Genomic DNA, 19,612 nt, shown 5'->3' on the forward strand with positions numbered 1-19,612 from the left:
ACCTGCCAGATTCTTAAAGTTTATAGAGAAGCCCTAATGGGGTTCAGTCACATATCTATCCAGGTCTCAACAACACCTTACTCTGCTAAGGTGGGGTCTTGGAACAGCTCCCACCATGGAAACAGTGGGCAGAACATACATTCAATGACAGAGGAAGGGGCGCAGAGCCCTTGATTCCCAGGTCTGGTTTACAGGTCAAGGGGTCTGAGAGAGAAGGCCAGCCTCATGGAAAGCAGACTGGAACCTGCGATGCGATTCAGACAGGTTGGAAAGGGCAGAGAAGGCAGAAGAAACACATCAATCATGGCATGCTGCAGCATAAGCGTGGGGGTGTGGAGACAGTGAGGAGAACATAGTACTTAGAGAATTGTCTGTGCACTAGGTCAGCTTGGTAAAGGGCCAGTCAAGTCAGAGTTGGCAGGGTCTTGGTGTAAGACTGGCCATTGTCTGGAAACAGGTCAACAAGCTCTAAGGAAACACAGGGTAGGCTGGTCTAGACACATAACGTACGGAAGTCTATTGGAGCAGCCTGGATTGCAGGAAGTGTGGTTCCCCACCCATGGTAGAGGATATGCAAATATAACTTTTGGCAGCTGTGAAAAGCATAAGAGGAGGACAAGTCAGCCATGAAGAATGCAGAGGAGGAGGAGTACCGGGAAAGGTCTTGGAGGAACACATACTGGGGCTGATCACCCCCTCCATTTGGATTTTCATGCACCAGAGCAGCCTACCTGCTCTCAGGAGACCCTTGGTACATCTGTTTATGCTGTAAAATGAATGCGGGGAAATCATATTTACTAAAGGATGACTTATGATCCATGGGGCTCAAAAAGCCATAAAGTCCTTTCAGTAGGGTTGTCTAGATGTATATAAAAATCTCCTCTACACATATATAATTTAATACATTTTCACATAAATGTGAATATAACTTTATATAAATTTATATGAGTAGTTTTATCCTGGGCTAAAGAGCTAAGTCTAAAAATGGAAGAATGTAACAGATGGCTCTATCTGGAGGCTACTGGTTGCATCCCTACCCTTCCCAGCCAATTGTTCCAAAAGAATAATGAAATTGTATCAGTCAGTTCTGCTCTGTCAGTATATATTTAATCTCTGTGTCTCAGCCAGGAAGAAAATTGTTATTTGGTAATGACCTCCACATGGGCCTCAGGAACTCTACGATTTTTCACCAAGAAGCCCAGGGTCGTCATGCGGGACAATCTCCACCTCTGAGCGGTGGGACTGAACAGTTCCTCTCTGCACACACTGGGTGCGGTAGAACTCCAGTGCCCATGGGATCGTTAAAAAAAAAAAAAAAACTCTGTGTGGAAAAGGATTTTCTGGTTGGAACAGGGGTCCCTAAAACCATCCCCAGGGTTGGTGATTTGCTAGGGGAACCAACAGGAGTCAACAAACAGTTGAAATCACAGCTGACATCTATTACAGCAAAAGGATACAGAGCAAGATCAACAAAGAGAAAGGCGCACAGGGTGAAGTCTGGAAGGAAGCAGGCACAGGCTTCCAAGAGTCCCTCCTGGGAAAGTCACACACGATGGATTTAATTCCTTCAGCAACGAGTTGTGAAAATGTGTGAAATGCTGTCTACCACGGAAGCTCATTAGAGACTCACTGGCCAGGACTTTTATTGGAGGCTGTTCACTGGGCATCCTCTGCCTAGCATGTACCCAAACTCCAGACTCCTAGAAGGAAAACAGGTGTTCAAAATAAAAGACACTGTCTGTACAGCCAGTTTAGGTACACGGGCCATATGATCAGGGAGAGCTGGAGAATCGTCCTAGAATCCAAGCTTCGGGACACGGGCAAGAGCCAATCTTGCAAGTACGACCTTCTAACAAGAGTCTAGGCCTAGGCCTGCTACATTAACTTTTTTCTACAGGAAAAAAGGAGGGTCTAGTAAGTTCGGGGAATTCTGTATGCCATGGCCACTTTTTGAAAATAAATCATGCACATTAGCATATTAAGGGATCTGAAAGATACTGTAGTATGAAAGAAATTTTTTTTAGCCAACATTTCTCAAATGTTTTAGTTCATCATATGTTTTTTGGGTTTTCTTGTTTGTTTGTTTGTTTTTAAAGAAAACTTTGGGGCGCCTGGGTGGCTCAGTTGGTTAAGTATCTGACTTCAGCTGAGGTCATGATCTCACAGTTCTTGGGTTCAAGCTCCGCACTGGGCTCTGTGCTGACAGCTCAGAGCCTGGAACCTGCTTCAGATTCTGTGTCTCCTCTCTCTCAAAAATAAATATCCAAAGGATATTAGCATTCGACAGAATACAGTTTGAGAAATCCTGGCCTAAATGTATAGACTTGCATCACTTCTATGACCTCAGCTTTCACCTTTTATTAAACATGCAAACAACAAGAGCTAGCACAAAAATTGCTCTTACTATGTGTTAGCAGATTTTTTATGTAATAACTCATTTGACCAAACAAGGTTGGACTAGGTAGCTCGAAGCTCAGAGAAGCGGCATACTGGGGGTTAAGGGTGCAAACCCTGACCCTGAACTAGACCGTAGTGCTAGTTCCTTGGCTTTGTCAGTTACCAGCTGTGTGGCCACTTTCTTAACCTTGGTGTGCCTCTGTTTCCTCATCTGCAAAGTGAGAACAGCCTTCACATACAGGAAGAACTCCAAATGTGCTTGTTGATGATTTTTCTTCTAACTAAATGAAGTTTTGTTTAGCTCAAGAAGTTCTGATCCTTTAGCTCGAGGCCATGAGTCATGGCAAGCATAGCACCAGACTCACGTGGCTTCAGAGATGACAGGATGGGATGGTCTGCTGGGGGTGGCCTGAGGGAACCGGAGCGGTAGCAGGTGGAGCTTGCTCCAGGTCCTAGGAAGGCTAGACACCAAGGCCTTTCAAAACCGGGCCACACTAGGGAATAACTGCCGACTGTCACAGGTCAGGAGGCACTGTGAATTTCCTGGGAGTCTGGGACTGAGGCCAGCAACAGAAGTGATATTCTTTTGACTAAATAGAGCAAGACTCTAAACAAACTTTGACTAAACCTGGCAATTTTATCCACATGCTTGAAGAAAGCCACCTCGCAAGAAACTCTCTTCAGATTCAAGCCTCATACAGATCTACGTGGTAGAAAGAAAGAATAAGGAAAGATGCCAAATTGAAAAATGACAAAATGCCACCAGGAAAAAGCCACTTTTTAATATGCCTTAACGCTGTTTCTTTATCCCTTCTCACGCTATCTCCAGTTAAGCAATGTTCCATGTAACTGAATAATCCTTCATCGAGATATATGAAGAGTCACCAGTGTCACCCTGGAAAATGAAGGACTGTGATATGTTTTATAGTGTGCAGGTACAGGTGGGTGTAAAAAGTAGGGGGGAGGGAGGGGCCCCCTCAGTGTGCTAGGGTGTGCTAAAGGAATCATTTGAATGAAGAATTTCTCAAGGGCTAGGTGAAGAAATTAGTCTGGGTGCTTGGCACATAGTATATGTTTAGCTGAATGTGGGTTGACTATACAAAGGCCTTTGTTCACAGATCCTTCCACTTTAAATGTCCAACATTTGCCTCCCTACCTGGCAACATCTGATATATCAAAGCGTGGTCTACAGCCATACCACCTTGAATGCGCCTGATCTCGTCTGATCTCGGAAGCTAAGCAGGGTCGGGCCTGGTTAGTACTTGGATGGGAGACTGATATGTCAGAGTGTGTTTCCTCTGTAAACCCTGCTTGACTCTTGTGGACAGTGCTCTGTGGATAGTGATCCTGGCTACCATTGTGGGAGCACTTTGTTCCTGCTACTGCTCCAGGACCTTTGCATGTATCAACTCTTGTACTCCACATAATACCCATAAAGTAAGACTGTTTACCCCCTTCACTTTTACAGGTGCAGAACAACGAAGCTTAGAGAACAAAAGAACTTTCCCCAGAATACATCGCTAGGAAGGGACTCCTGTCTAGATGTCTCAGTCATAGTATTTACTGCATCATACGTGGCTTATCATGGCTGAATCATTCATTGCTTCACGCCAGTGCCAGCCAGGGAGCTATCTGTGATGGGACACAGGTGTCCCTCACACAATTCCTTAAGTAATCAATCCTACAGATTGAATAACCCATGACAACACAACTCAAAGACTGAAAAAAGAAAACCAAGGATTCTGTAGTCAGACAGATCTGGCTTGCGCTCCAGCCTCTCCAAACCTTCACCTTGTGACCTTGACCAAGTTATTTTAGTCTTTCAGAGTATTGGTTTCCTCTCTATAAAACGGAAATTACAGAACCTGCTTCATGGCATTTGCTTTAATAATTAAACAAATTAAAGAACATGAAGTGCATACTCAAGCACTGAGCACAAAGTTTATCTGATACTAACACTCATTTAGAGGTTCGTTTGATAAGCATGCTGCCTACGATCAGCTGGAGGCTTATTGGGTGTTCTACAATCTTCTATTAGATGAACGAATACCTGCATGTCTCAATTTGGGGATCCAATGCAGTAAGACACACACACAGAACAGCTAATTGTATTTATGTTGCCTTAAAATGGATCTTTTTCTTTTTCTTTCTAGGATGCAAGCTTCATAAAACATGCGTGGGTTGCTGTCTAGACAGAGCATAGTAGATTCTTAAATGTGGCACCAAAGCGGCCATCTTCACTACGGCAGAGCTGCCTGCCTCCTGTGGGCTACTTTTACTCTTCTGCTGTCATGACTAGTTCTGATGCCTTACTTCAGTTCCTTTGATCATCTCCCATCATCTCCCTGACATCTCTCTGTAACAATCTCTTAAGTCGAAAACACAAACCTGTTCTTTTTGCTCTGTAGGAAAGAAGTCTTCAAAATTAATTCTTTCCATACTTCCATATGCTTCTTCTAAATATTAAAGTAAAAATAGGTTAATCTCATAAAAGTATGTTTACAGTTAAGTACAATGAAGTACAATGAAGGCATCAAGGACATAAAAACTATGATCAACACCTTTCAGGGTGCACGACTGCCTCGTAATGGCCACAGGGATGTCTCCGGGCAGCATTACCTGTTGTTGGCTGTTGTTGATTGCATCAAAGCTGGGCCAATCACAGTTCCTGTTGTGGGATGATGGATTTGGGATGAGGAGATGTAGAGAGAGAGGAGAAATTGAGAGTGCACTCGAGAACATTCTGAGTGCTCCAATCACAGTCAGTAAACTCGAAAGGGGTAAGACTTGAGTCACAGAGAAAATGTATATAAAGAATGAAGCCAACAGAAAAGGAGAAACCATAGAAAGAGGGCAGTCTGTTGTCTGGATTCTTGCTGGCTCTCACAGTTCCACTCCTCCCTGACGTCTTGCTATCTCTGCTCAGAAGTTCCGTCAAAGACTCCGGATGGGTAGTATGTGTACCTCACCAAGAGGAGCCTGGGAGGCACAGTCAGTTAAGCATCTGACTCTTGATTTTGGCTCAGGTCGTCATCTCATGGTTTGTGAGATTGAGCCCCATGTCAGGTTGTGTGCTGATGGAACAGAGCCTACTTGATATTCTCTCTCTCCCTCTCTTTCTATCCCTCCCCTGCTCATACACATACATTCTCTGTTAAAATAAATGAATAAACATGAAAAAAATGAAGACCCCACCAAGCTCCATTTGTTTGGTTGAAGCCACCTTCAGATTTCCATTCCCTGCAACCACAAGAATCTTAACTTAGCCATTACAAAACTATGATTACAATTAGGGTTATCAACAATAATCTCTACAAGCATTAAACACTGTGCACATTTACTAACTTCTTATTATTAATAATATCTGCTACAAGCAAGTGCTAGAATAATGCTGCTGAAGCAGCCATCCACAAACTAATAACTGGGTAGCAGCTGGAGGTTAAAAAGCAAGCCAGGGAGAGGGAAAGGATTTTCTGAAACGAGAACCACTATAAGTCCTCACATCACTGGAGACGACTCTGCTTACAAGAGTCCATCCAGGTTGGATGACGGCAGATCAGGAAGGCGGTAGAGGGAAATATTTTTATATCAGGAAAGAATAAACAATGAAACAGAAGGATTGCTGTTTGTAAGATGAAGATTACAAGAGCACAAAAAAACTGGCTATGCTTAGGTGGCTCAGGAAAAAATCATGGCTACCATCACCATGGGTCCTAAGAAATATGCTTCAACCTTACAGATGTCAATAAAACATTACTCAACTGTCCATTTAATAATGGAAGTGTCACAAAAGATTTGTATTTAACAAAACCAAATGTAACAGATAATGAGGAAACTTGGTTGGTTGGGATCTGGATTAACTAACCATGTTTGAGGAAATGATTGAGGTAATAAAAAGATCAATAGGAAATCAGATCATTCTCTAGGACCTAAAAGTTTCTCAGTAGAATATTTTAAAAGAGCATTTTATTGGTTCATCCCATTTTTAATGCACTCGGAAATGCTCAGGTGCCCATCATTTGTGCAGAAATGGGTATACAGTGAAACTTAAGCTGACTGAATGACTGATAACAAGGAACTTAGTCACATACCTCTCTCTACTGAGTATATACCTTGCATATCTAAAGCAAGAACAACAGAAATATTGTTCCAGAATAGAAATATACCATAATTATGTTGCTTTAGAAAATATTGAAAGCCCAGAGGAGTATAAAGAAGAAAGTAAAAAGCATCTTTAAACCACTATCCAGAGATACTACTGTTAAAATTCTGGTGCATTTCTTCACAGTATTCTCTTTTATTTTTTTTCCTGTGAGTGTAAATACTATGCACTTATAGTTTACTGTATATACATTATTTAAAAACAACATTTGGACCTTCCTGCATATACTGTTATCATATTCTTTTCACTTACTATCTAGTGAAGGGACCCCTGGGTGGTTCAGTTGGTTAAGCATCTGTTGATCAGCTCAGGTCATGATCTCATGGTTTGTGGGACTGAACCCTGTGTCGGGCTCTGTGCTGACATAGAGGCTGCTTGGGATTCTCTCTCCCCCGCCCTCTCTCTGCCCCTCCCTTGCTCATACACACTCTCTCACAAGTAAATAAAATAATCATGTGAAGATTTTCTCTTGCTATTGCATAGAATTTCAGTGCTCTGCACCACTTTCATGTTTACAATTTTGTCATAATTTAACCAACATATTATTTATATGGTTTCCATTTTACTATTAGCTGTTGACTAAATGTTTGTTTTTCCCAAATTCATATGCTGAAGCCCTAACCTACAATGTGATAACGTTGGGGGGACAACACCTTTGGGAGGTAATTAGTTTATAAGGCTGGAGCCGTCAGGAATAATAAGATTAGTGTCCTTATGAGATGAGACACCAGAGATCTTCTTTCTCTCTACCAGGTGAGGACAAAAGAGGTAAACATCTATAAAGCAGGAAGAGAGTCCCCACCAGAAACCAAATCATCTGGCACTTTGACCTTGGCCTTCCCAGCATCCAGAACTATGAGAAATAAATTTCCTTTGTTTAAGCTATCCAGTCTACAGTGTTTTTGTTATAACAACTCAAACTAAGATGGTATCTTTCAACATCAAGAAAAGAGCTGTTTATTCACACTTCCTTTCCCTACTTCTTCCCCACAATCCATTCTTGCTTTTTCTGTCTATTCCTGCCATGGGAGGCTGACCCCCGAGGACTGCAGTACCTGTGACCTGCTGCCCTCTAGTCTCTGGTTGTGTTCAGCTAGTTAGAGGCACCAGTGGGAAGCAGTAGGCAGGAGGTTTGACTGTTCTCTCCTTCCCTCCCTGTGTGGACCTGGTGCTTGTAGTCATGGCTGCCCCTCTCACAAGGTTCTCCGGCCACCTGACCCCTATTCCATGGCTCTAGCTTTCTGTCCCCTCTAGCAGAAGTTATTGTCAGTCCCTGGGTGACTGAACCCTTGCAGGTTCCTTTAACCACTGCTATGTCAACATTTCCTTCAATTACCTTTAGATTGCCATCTCACCAGTATGATCAGTTTCAATGAACAACTTGTACCTTACATGGTTGTGGAGATCACTTATTTATAAAAAGTGTAACAAAGCCAATACCACGTGACCCATTCCAAATAATGGGAGGCTTACCACAAGTAAAATACTCATATGCAACTTAATAAAAGAGAGTAATGGTCTAGATTCTAGAAACTTCCTTGACATTTTCAGAAAGTCTCGTTGAATTTCCTTCAATTCTCTTCTTGTGTAATGTTTACAAACCACATGGCTTACCCTTCCTTGCAGCCTTTGCTCATGCTGTTAGCCTAGATGGGGCATCCTTTGCTTTCCTCTTTACTTGTAAGCTCCACCTGAAGCCCTATTTCCTCCATGAATTTTTGGAGCCCACAACCATCCATTGCTGGATCTGCGGTACTCAACATGGTAGCTGGGAGCCACATATGGCTACTTCAATTTAGGTAAATTAAAGTTAAATTATAAATTCAGTTTCTTAGTCACACTAGCCACATTTCAAGTACTCAATAGCCACGTGGCTGGTGGTTACTGTACTCAACAGTGCAGATCTAGAACATTCCCATTTCAGAAAGTTCTACTGGACAGAGTTATTCTAGAGCACCTAGTTGTGTATGATTCCGAAGAGTATATGTTACAAGTACTCTTGTGTTCTCTAGTTGTAGGGTAAAGAATAATAGGGAATAACAAGGAAGAGCCTGTCTTCTTCATTCTCTGTCCTAGTAGTGCTGGCATAGTAAGTACAGCTGCCGACTTGGGTAATGACCAGGACTATTTTCTCCGTGGAGCACTAAACACAAATAACTATTAATAATTGAAACATTGGTATAACAAAGGTATCACGGGACAACTTTCAGGTAGTGGTGGATAGGGATTCTTCCAGTCCCACAAAAACACAGGTATCCTACACAATGTCTTCCTTATGCACTCACAAAGAACCTGTCTACAATATCAGCAATGAGCCCTCAACAAGCTAAACAGTCTGATTAAATGAAGTCATCAAAAGACCCCAAATGCACAGCTATATATATGAGCTTCTATACCATCCTCTAGACTTGTTCACAGACAATGAAAAACTGTCTTAGGCACTGGTACACTTTTGACTGCGATTCTGGTTGACAAACTGGCCTCTATCAAAAGCAACTTAATGGAAGTGATAAAGCCATATATTCTATACAATGCCCTCTCTATGCCTCGAGATGATTGCAGAATTTTAACAAAAATTCAGTGTTTGACTTACTGGAATAGGCTTATGAAATACATATTTCAGCCTCATGCTAATCCCTGGCAAGAATGTCTTCTTAGATATGGATCCACTTCCTATCTTTTATTCAGATCTGTGCTAATAATCACTGCGCAAAAATCTCTTCTAATCCGCATAGCAACTCTGTGACTGTGGTATCTTTGTTCTGATTTTACAGTGCAGAAAACTTGCTTTCAGAAAGGATATGTCATTTGCCTAAAGTTAAAGAGATAGCAAGGGACAGAGCTGAGATAACAACTCAGAGTTTTCTACTATAAAGGTCGTGCTTTGAGTCACTCTGTGATGGTTTATGTGGGCATCGACGGAGGTGACGCTGTGATTCGAGGGCATGGCAGGGTGGCACTGTTTTGTGACTGCTCTTGTCAGGACAGTTTCTTGTCCCTCCCAAGGTCTCTTCTGCTGTGCGTTTGAACAAACCACCGGAAGATACTCAGGGTACCCACAAGAGCTGACGGGTGTTCAGTGAAGAAAGCACACGCAGCGCACTTGGAGCTTGCCCCTCGAGCTCTTATTTGACATAAAACAAAACCTGTTATTAAAGTCAGGAACGCTCGGTGGCCAAGTGACGGCACTACCCGCATGGCACCCTTGACATGCGTTTGGGCAATTCCTCAATTTTACTCTCCAGTGCACGAGACCTCGTACCCAGGTATTAGCTCCTTTCTTCAATGTTTCAAAGGACCTCAAACATAACGTGTTGCAAACTGACCTCTTCATTCCTGTCAAGTCTCTGCCTCATGCTCCCTTGTCCAGTTTCTTCCTGAGCACAGGCCACTCCAGCCTTAGCAGCTCAGGCCAGGAACCCTGACTCACCTTCGCTTTTCCCTCTCCTGGCCACATCCGATCCACTATTACGCCCTGCAAACCCTACCGGCAGACAGACCTGGCCACACTCAGCGCGGGGGCCACCGCCCAGTTCTGGTGATCACCTGTCCTCACCTGGATTTCTACAAGAGTCACTGGTCACTGGTGGGCCTCTTCAATTCCAGCTCTGCTCTCATCCAATCCATTCTCCCAGTCAGCTGCCAACATGATTTTTAAAAAGATGTACATATGATCTCATCACTTCTTTGCTTAAAATCCTTTAGAGGCCTCTCACTGCACTTCTTGAGATGCTAATTCCAGGGGTGCCTGGGTGGCTCAGTTGGTTAAGCGTCCAACTTCGGCTCAGGTCATGATCTCATGGTTCGTGGGTTCGAGCCCTGCATTGGGCTCTGTGCTGACAGCTAGCTCAGAGCCTGGAGCCTGCTTCAGATTCTGTGTCTCCCTCTCTCTCTGACCCTCCATTGCTCACCCTGTCTCTCTCTGTCTCTCTCTCTCAAAAATAAATAAAAACATTAAAAAAAAAGAGAGATGCTAATTCCAAATCCCTAGTGTGGCTCCAAGGCCCTATGCATCTTCCCCGTGCTGTGTCCAGGCCACAAGACTCTGTCTAGAGCACTGTGATCCCATGTGTGGTCTTTGTTCAGTTCGTAGGTAATGCTGAACTCCTTTGTGCCTCAGACATTAGCATGTGCTTTTCCATCTGCCTGTTTGCTCTTCCTCTGCTTTCACCTGGGCACCCTCATTTCTCCATCTTGCTACCACTTAAATGTCACTGTTATCCCACAGTCTAACTTAGAGCCTCTCCTTGCACTTTATATTTTTCCTTCACTGCCCTTAACATAACTCTGCACCCATCTCGTCTCCTGTGGCTAGACCCTAGCAAGGGGTGTGCTAGCTGAACAATTCTGCAGGGGGCAATACGGTATGGCCCCTACAGAGTTAGCCCTGTGACATTAGATGGTGGTGACTGCTCTTCCCAATCCCATGAAATATATATGCACAGTTGCAGCAGCAGACCTAGCTGGTGTCTAAGACCACGGACTTTGGAGAAAGCTGGGGCTCAAATCCTCACTCCATCGCTTCTCAGACTGGGTGACCTGGTTCAAAAGTCACTTCAATCTTCTGTGCATCAGTTTTTCTGGTCTGCTGAATAGGGACGCTAACAGCTCCCAAAATGACAATGCAAACAGAGTGTCTAGGACAGTGGTGATGTGCAGTCAGCACACACTAAATGACAGTGATTACCTCAGTGGCAGCTGTTCACCCTGGCCTCAGACGGGACTAAGTATCCTGGGTTTCAGAACCAATTCTGATATGACTTGGATAAAAGTCTAAGTTTTTGGAATAATCATTGGGCTGACGGCTCCCTGAAGGCAGGAGCTGTCTGGGGCTTAGCACGGTATCTATAATATAATAAATGCTCAATAAATGCTTCTCCAAATACTCCATAAATGCCCTTACAGGGTCTGGGAAGGGCTCCTGTCCTACCTCTGGAGACACCCATTACCTTTTCCTCTCGCCTGGGCAGTGGGGTTTCAGCCAGAGTTAACACGCTCAATATCCCTATCAAGGGACAAAGAAGTCAATGCTTTCTCAACCTTTCCTTTCTAAGCCCAGGGCTTGAATAGAATAGGTTCCCTGGAGTCTGGGTAATAATTATTTCAATTATCTTTACTGTCACAGCCTTTAGAAGCTACCAGGAGCAATTTTAAGGATGAAGAAACTCACGTACAGGCGGTTCCTAACCCCAGTGCCGGGTTAGCCCAGGGGACCAACAGACCCCCAGTTCACCTGTTTCTCACAGCAGACACTGCCAAGTCATCACAATCTTAGCTCGTATTATGACGCAGAGAAGAAATCAAAAGGATGATTTATTTGAAGATTGAAATTGTGCCTATTTTATGGACTCTTTAAGCTGTCGGAAACTTGATTTTTGAGCCCTTTGAACCCAGTTTTGTCTCCAGACTATTTAGGGCAAACAGACAGACAGACAACCAACCCTACCACCAAAACAGAAGAGTTAAAAGCCTGCTTGAATCACAGGAGGGACAGTGACAATGGCTGTGTGAGGGACCCACTTTTTAAGTACAATACTGCAGAGCTGCTCTTTGTACCCACAGGGATTTTGCCGCAGGGTGGGTGATGAAGGCGTTCACATCTGTGGCTGTGTGCTCGCCAGAAAGTCTAAATCCGTTTCCGCGTGCCAGGTGAACATCGGCACCCATATCCACCCTTTCAATAAAGCAGAGAATTGCTTCAACTGCCCTTGTTTTTTTTTTCTGAAAAGAATTCAAGGTAACATTTACAGCTTTCAGTCTGTGTTCCAGAAAAGCGAAAGCCTTAGCACCAGTGTTTCAGCCTTCTGGAAAAGGGGCATAATTTGCTCATGCCAAAAAGATTTTGGTGAGGCTTTGGTGGCTAGCCTATTCAGCCATTTCTAGGATTACAGTCTTTATCATGGAGTCCCAATACCTAGCCTTACACTCAGTATGTGCTCAAAAGTTGATGAATGGGTGGTAAGTATGTTTATTCTATTTTCATGTGCTATTCTAGTGTTAGGTACATAGACTGTATTCAATAAGTAATCCTTTAAAAAATATGAAGGGAAAGATTAGGTAGCATTTAAACTTTGCACCTACCAATTAGCATTCTGGAAAGGCAAATAAAGACACACAAGTGGTTCAAATATGACCCTGATGCTTTCTTAAAGTCTGACGGGATTGTGGTAGTGGGTGTTCCTCACTTCTCCGCTCTAGCACACGTAGGTGCAAGTGTGTACACCGATATCCTCAGTTACATATCCTGATGTGCACCTAGATAATGTCCACACAGGCAAACAACCTGTTTAAACAACAAATTAACAATGCGTACATTTGTTAATCATGGCTTTGTTTACGCAGTGCTTCTACAGGGAGGAGTAAACATCCGTGAGCCTTTAAACTGCTGAAAGAGACATTTTTCAGTTCTTTGTGTGAACAAATGTGATGAGTCCAAGTCCCTACAAGAAATTCAAGCCTGGAGTACTGGATAAATAAATATAAATGAATTCATTTGACTGAGTGACATTTTCATTTAATTAAAGCAGAAAATCAGCTCCAAAACAAATGATTATTCCTGACAAAGAAGCCGAAACTGGTCCTTAATTAATAAATTTCTAACAGTTCTTCTGTGGGCTGAGTAGTCTTTAGTGGAGAAGTACACTGGGAAGGAAAAAGAGAGAACCAGGGAGGGAGAAGCCAGAAGATAATGCACATTTAAACTTTTAAAAATGGAAAGAAAATTAAGAAACCGTTTATTTATGCTTTCATACATGTCAAATCCTGCCAGACCAAAAGATTATAGTAAGACTCTTTGTGTAACGAAACACATATTCAAGATCAATTTAAAACAACAACAGCAGGGGCGCCTGGGTGGCTCAGTTGGTTAAGCATCCGGCTTCAGCTCAGGTCATGATCTCACAATTGTGGGTTCATGCCTCGCATTCGGCTCTGTGCTGACAGCTCAGAGCCTGGAGCCTGCTTCGGATTCTGTATCTCCCTCTCTCTCTGACCCTCCCCTGCTCACGCTGTCTCTCTCTGTCTCTCAAAAATAAATTTAAAAAAATAATAAAAAAAATAAAATAAAAAATAAAACAACAACAACAACAAACAAACAAGTCTAGGTCAATGAAATTTGTTCTGTTATTATTTCATCTCTTCTTCCTTTCCATGGCATGATCAAATGACAAAAGAAAAATCAAGTCTCATGATACTTAGAAGTAAGGATAATACCCATATATGTAGTTTATAGTAAGCAGGAACCATGACAACCAACCAACGAGATAGAAATGAGACTAACCAAAACACATACTCCAGGGCTTCTCATGGATGTTCAGAACCCCTACTGCCTTCATCAATGCTTCAGGTTTAATAGTTTTTAGTGCTAAACATCTGTGTCATTTCTCTGACATAAAGTGGGAAGAGTGAAACTTCGCATGGATATATCAAAGCCACATCGCCTCTTACATAGCAGACACTTGAAACTTTTGCGGTCACTGTTAATAATTTTCTGTGCATTCATTTATTTTGAATCAATTTCCATTAAGTCGATTAAAATGGCAGCTAGCAAAATATGTCTTGATCCAACAAGACTCAGATGACTTGGGGTATTTGGGGGCATCAGGAAATGCTAGACTGGTATCTCTGCTTCATTATATGGTCAAGTTGGGAGATAAGTTTCTTAGTGTCACAATATCTTGGGTATGCAGGAGGGACTTAGCAAAAACACACACCTACCATTCCTAGCAGCCCAGAATAATGGAAAATAAAGGATGGAGTGAAAACTATGTGTGATAAGCAAGGCATTAGGTGAAACCTTGGTGTCAAGAGTTTCTTTGTAAAAGAAAAAGTGTATCTTTGAAAGAAGAAAGACTTAACAGCAGGCAGACAGGGCAGCAGGAAAGAGCACAGGTTTTGGAAATGACTAGTTATTTTACCTACTGTGACGGTTCATTGACCAGGCCATGAGATACCCATATATTTGGTCAAACAAATATTTTGAGTGTGTCTGTGCTGGTGTCTCTGGATGAGACTAACATTCAAATAGGGAGAAGTAAAGCAGATTGCATTCTCCAATGTGGGTGGGCCTTGTCCCATCAGCTGAAGGCCTGGAAAGAACAAAGAGGGTGATCCTCCCTCAAGTTAAAGGGGATTCTTTCTGCCTGTTTTGAATTAGGGCATTGGTTTGGGCTCAAACTGAAACACTGGCTCTTCTTGGATTTCCAGCCTGCTAATTTTTACACTACCTCTCCTGTGTCTTCAGCTTGCTGACAACAGACCCTGGGACTTCTCAGCCTCCATAACTGTGAGAGCCAATTCCTTACAGTAAGTCTCTCTCCTCATAAAATATTAAGCCTCTATCCCCTAGTGGGTCTGTTCCTCTGGAGAACCCTGACTACTACGTGCACTTTTTAATTGTGACCTTGAACAGGCACTACAGGTCTCTGGGCTGTTTCTTTATCTATAGAATGGGGTTCATGACATCCATCTTGCAAAATTATTGTGGGGACTAAATATAGAATTCAAAGTGCCAAGTGTGCAAATAGTTGCACAATCAATATTAGCTCCAGACTTCCATTTTGTGATAAATTAAAGATCTGGTAACTTGTGCCTTTGTATGGAAATACAGTATCTGATGCTGATATTAGATAGTAATGATTTTGAAATGGCTGCCAAACTTTATAAAACCTTGATGGTTTCAAATATGAATGCTACACTGTTCCATGTAGAGCTGAAGCAACCACTGTTTTCCCTCTTCTGCCCCATTCTATTTGTGGAGGAAGTCCTACCTGGACAACTTTAACAGCTTTATCTTTAACCTGCCTTGCATCTAAAATGGTAGAGTCACTGCCCCGGTGGGATTGCCCAAGAGAACCTATTTCATTTTGCCTGGGGAAATGGGAGGGATGGGATTTCAGTGGCTGTCTCTTGGGGACAGTAGATGGTGGGCCAATTTCTTAGACCTTGAGGACATCCCCTGCAAGGTTAGGTGGCTGTGTAATGTGGGCTTTACTATGAGATGTTCTCATTTACCCAAAGGGCTGAAGACTTTCTCTGAGTTTACTGGTCATTAAGCCCAAGGGAGCTTTACGCATGATGTGCCCTGTACACTGGGCACAGAATCTGCAATGTGTTGGGTAACAGGCCTCAAGCTTTCATCTGCATAAGCACATGTGGGGGTAAAGCTGTGGAAAACCATACTGATGCCTGGGCTGGAGGGCCTATTTCCACAGGTTCTGGGGAAAGGTCTAAGAATCTAGAGTTGTGAAGAAGCATGAAGAAAATTCTGCTGCAGGGAGCATGGGTTTGGGGGAGAGAAGTGAAGGATGATCCTTTACAACCCTCTTCTTTGCTGTTCTTCTATCACCCTTGGTTGTCTGGTCTCTTGAATTGACTTCTCTCTACTGTCACTTGCCACCACCCTCCTTCTGGCTTGCCATCATCTCCTACACAGATTAATGCAAGAGCTTCTGCAGGGGAGTCCTCCTTCTGCCTCCTCCCTCTTCAGTGCACGGTGCTCATCTTTTGTTATACAAAGCTCATCAGGATGGTCTCTGGTTCAAACCCTTTAGTGGCCGCCACTGTCTCTAAATTCCTTAGGAGAGCAAACACAGAAGGTGTTCACTTTACTCTGGCCCCTCCTTTAACCCCTTCAGTCTTGCCTCCCACCATGGCTCCTCTCCTTCTCATGCTCTCCACCTTCTAACCAAATGAGCCTTCCCTCTGTCCAGCCTGCCATGTGTTCCTGGGATACACCAAGCTTCTGCTTCAATGTTGGCAACAGAACATGCTGTTCTCTCCAACTAGGCCATTTTTCTTTCCATTGTCTCCAAGCAGACTTGCCCTCCTCCCCTGCTAGATCTCCTGAGGGAGATTTTCCAGACCACTCAAAGTCAGGGTGGTCCTAGGCTTACAGCTCCCAAAGCGTGATTAACATCCCCTTTCAGATCATTCACCACACTACAAAAGATCATTGGTTTGGGAGGTTCTTCCTCATTGAAATGTAAAATATGTGCATCAGAGAACCATGTCTGTCTTGCTTACTGAATTTCACCAATACCCAGTAAAAGCCCAGACATTCAGTAAATCCAGATTTTTTCTTTTAGTAAATATAAGTTTTACTCCATGATATGTCTCTCTGAGGCTCATCTTGGCAATTTTATATATTTGTTTGATGACTAACTAGAAAACTAACATACCCTAGTTAAATAGCTGGCTCAGTTCAGAGGCCACTGCCTCTTGGAACCTTTCCTGACATATTCTTTCTGGTTTGGATGCGCTTCCTACATAATCTTCAAATTCTTTTTTTTTTTATTAAAAAAAACTTTAAAAAAATTTATTATTGAGATAGAGAGGGAGGGAGGGAGAGAGAAAGAATCTGATGTAGGCTCCAAGCTCTGAGCTGTCAGCACAGAGCCCAACGCAGGGCTTGAACCCATGAACTGCGATATTGTGACCTGAGCGGAAGTCAGATGCTTAGCCAACTGAGCCACCGAGGTGCCCTATGATTCTTGAATGCTATGTTTACAACTCTGTTTTGTCCCTTTCACTTGACTTCCACGTCAAGGATTGTTATATCCATCCTTGGGGCCTTACCACACAGCACAGAGTGCTGGGTTCATGGTATATACTGAATGAACCACCGTGTAATTGCTACTATATAAAGGGATGAAAAAAGGGATGCTAATAATGAAGGGGTTATTTCAGAGAAGCAGAGAGGATTTTGACTTGTGGCTAGGGCACAAGGTTGGGGCAATCACAGTGTAGCCTACATGTGATACCTCCTGGAAATGGTAGGTAGAAACATGGATGCAATGAGAACCTTGATACCTACACTCCACAGAACTTTGCTCCAGGCACTGAGAATTGGTGGTCCCAAAGAAAAGGCCATAGAGAAAGTAGGCAATATATAATACTAGGGACAGAAATTCTAAAACATACTGATGGTATATTTCTGTTTCTTCTTAGAAAAGCCAAGCCAGCTCAGTGCATCCCTGAAACTGGCTTTGATTTTCTCTCCTCATGTCCACATGCCATTCTCCTACTACAGCTGCCCATAGGAGATTCGAACACTACAGAACCCAAACTGCAGGATCTAGCCTTACCCTGAAGAAAGGAACCCAATGTCAGCTGTGGAAAACAAACGCCAGTATAGTATCAGTAATTCAAGATCCTTCAAATTCATAGTCAAACCACCAGGTGAAATAACAACGCAGTCCCATGGCCATCTTGAATTGCTCAGACAAAAGACACCGAATGTATCTTTAATTTCACTTAGGACATTTAAATGCAAAGAGGTCAGTAGAAAAGAATTTTGAAGTTAGTGATTTCTGCAGAGGCAGACATGAAACATTTGGAGTTTTGGGGGTTCTCTAATGGTTACTTTTCAGAATGCAAAAATGCCATAAAAAATGGAGTTGTGCAGAAATAATGACAAGGATAATTCCTGACAGAACATGTCCAAATTAAATAATTACATTGGTTACAGGGAACTTTAAGGCAGTCAGAACAGATACTTTTCTTTCTTTCTTTTTTTAAATTGTCTTAATGTTTGATTATTTTTGAGAGAGAGAGAGAGAGACAGACAGACAGACAGACAGACAGGGCATGAGCAGGGGAAGGGCAGAGAGAGAGGGAGACACAGAATCTGAAGCAGACGCCAGGCTCTGAGCTGTCAGCACAGAGCCTGACCTGGAACTCAAACTCGTGGACTGCAACATCATGACCTGAGCTGAAGTCAGACGCTTAACCAACTGAGCCACCCAGGTGTCCCCAGATATTTTTCTACCATGAAGAATGCAGTGGATAAGAAGGGTCCATTTGAAGCCTCACTTCAAACACCAGCCATAATGGACTCCCACAATGCAAATGAAATAGAAGTGGATGCTAACTAGAGTGTACACATCACAATGCTAACCCCTACTGACACACTGATGTGTGAGCTTAATAATCCCCAAAAGAAGTCTATGTTTAGGCCTTTAAATATAAAACTATAACAGAGAGAATTTCTCAGAAGGCTCAAATACTTGATAAAATTAGAACTATTCCTGGCCATACAATTTGTATAACAGAGTGTGGGAATTTTGAAATATGTTGGGGGAAAAGCTCAAGAAGGTAGCAGATTGAGAAAATGCTATCTTGGAGGCAACTTAGAAGTGACATGTGGTTGGCAGGTCCTAATCAAATAACACTGGACAAGGAAGTGGTAATGAAAGACCCCAATTACACAAGAATAATCTCCACAAAGTCCTAGAAGATTCCTGATATGACATTCTCATCTACCGTGGGCCACAGGGCAAATCCTGGGTCTTAGGAGAAAAGGCTCAATATATAGTTGCTTGACAGTATCTCTCAGAACATTTAAAGTTGATAATAGTGGGCAAAAAGACTAAAGGAAGAAGTGGCTTATATATTTAAGGGCCCTTGCAAAAGGCATATTTAAGAGCCACTGTCATTAAGTTTACTAGTCAAAATAATTAGATCACAAAGGAATAAAAGAGATTTTGTGCAGTTTTGCTCATGGAAGATTCAAAATGGCTTTGTAGCTACTATTTTTTAAATTATGAATCCATAAAAAATTCACATTGCATTTACTTCTTTGAGATGATTAAGTTGAGAATAAAATAGTAAATAAGAGAAAAGGGGAACAATTAATAATTTTAAATCAGTAAAAATATGCAGAGGACCCACTCTCTGCTAAGTACCATGCTAGGAGGTAGGAGAGCAAAGGAAAATTAGAAGACAATGAGGTTGTCCATGTTCTTCTATAGGTGAGGTGGAGAGATCTCACGCCACCTTGCCTTTGTATAGGGTTCTCCTCTGCCTCATGCCAGCCCTTGGCCATCTATCAAAACTTGTATCCTTCAAGATCTAGTTCATGTATTATGCCTTTGGCATGTCTTCCTGTATCCCACCTATTCCCAAGTGAGGCTAAGTTCCAGTTCTGTGGCATTACTACACATCTATGTATGTCTATAAGGGCATACACATCCTAGCCTTATGGCTAGACTGGGTGTTCCTTTCTGTCCCTAATACCACACAGCCTGGTGCTGACTTGATGGATGTACAAATGGA

General features: G+C 42.7%; 1 protein-coding gene and 1 long non-coding RNA gene across 2 annotated transcripts in view; both read right to left on the reverse strand.

Moving 5' to 3' along the window:
• LOC115278929 overlaps positions 1–8,440 on the reverse strand; it is a 58,763-nt gene extending 50,323 nt beyond the window's left edge. The window contains exon 1 of the long non-coding RNA XR_003903122.1: positions 8,174–8,440. This is a non-coding gene — a long non-coding RNA (uncharacterized LOC115278929). The remainder of the gene's footprint in view (positions 1–8,173) is intronic.
• Positions 1–19,612, reverse strand: part of SAMD12 (sterile alpha motif domain containing 12) — a 375,957-nt gene that overhangs the window by 131,655 nt on the left and 224,690 nt on the right. The gene's annotated exons all lie outside the window — the stretch shown is intronic.

This window comes from Suricata suricatta, chromosome 15 (genome assembly GCF_006229205.1).
Source record: "Suricata suricatta isolate VVHF042 chromosome 15, meerkat_22Aug2017_6uvM2_HiC, whole genome shotgun sequence".
Taxonomy (NCBI): Eukaryota; Metazoa; Chordata; class Mammalia; order Carnivora; family Herpestidae; genus Suricata; species Suricata suricatta.